Consider the following 546-nt stretch of genomic DNA (forward strand, 5'->3'; position numbering starts at 1 on the left):
ACCCACGATATAGAAGGAAAGTTCAACGACTTCTTCAACATGACCATGGAGATGTTCGAGCACCAACATCTACAAGTTGAGAAGCAAGGATTGAAGTTTGCTTCCATCATTCAGTGCTGCCGTGGGGTTCACTCTGACCTAAGCGGCCTGCAAGCCACGTTGATCCCGGTAATCACGCGAATGGACTCCCTCATGCAATCCAAGGAGGAACCCTTAGACCGAAGAGAGGAGCGTCTTCGCGAACAAATGCGATTCGACACTAATCGCATCTTGGCGGTCCTGCGTGAACACGAAACCCTTCTCATTCAAGACGTCGAGACAGCTCCCAATGCTTCCAACTCTCCTCCGGAGCCATCCCCTAGCCTGCCTCCTGAATCAAATACTCCAAATCAGGGGGTTGTAGCTACTCCAAAAGACCGTTTGAGCGGGTCCGATTCCAGGTCTCTTCAAAGTGGCCCGAGTATTCCAAAATCGGTGCTTAAGGGTTGTGAAGATTTGATGAGATCTCGTGGAGTGATTCCTTCCTCTGGAGTTTACGAGAATGTG

The 546-nt window shown here is 50.2% G+C and overlaps 1 protein-coding gene across 1 annotated transcript in view; it reads left to right on the top strand.

Annotated features, from left to right (window-relative positions):
* The window catches only part of LOC131889056 (angiopoietin-related protein 3-like), a gene marked incomplete at its 3' end in the record, with an annotated part of 5,329 nt that overhangs the window by 3,562 nt on the left and 1,221 nt on the right, over window positions 1-546 (top strand).

This window comes from Tigriopus californicus, chromosome 1, assembly GCF_007210705.1.
Source record: "Tigriopus californicus strain San Diego chromosome 1, Tcal_SD_v2.1, whole genome shotgun sequence".
Taxonomy (NCBI): Eukaryota; Metazoa; Arthropoda; class Copepoda; order Harpacticoida; family Harpacticidae; genus Tigriopus; species Tigriopus californicus.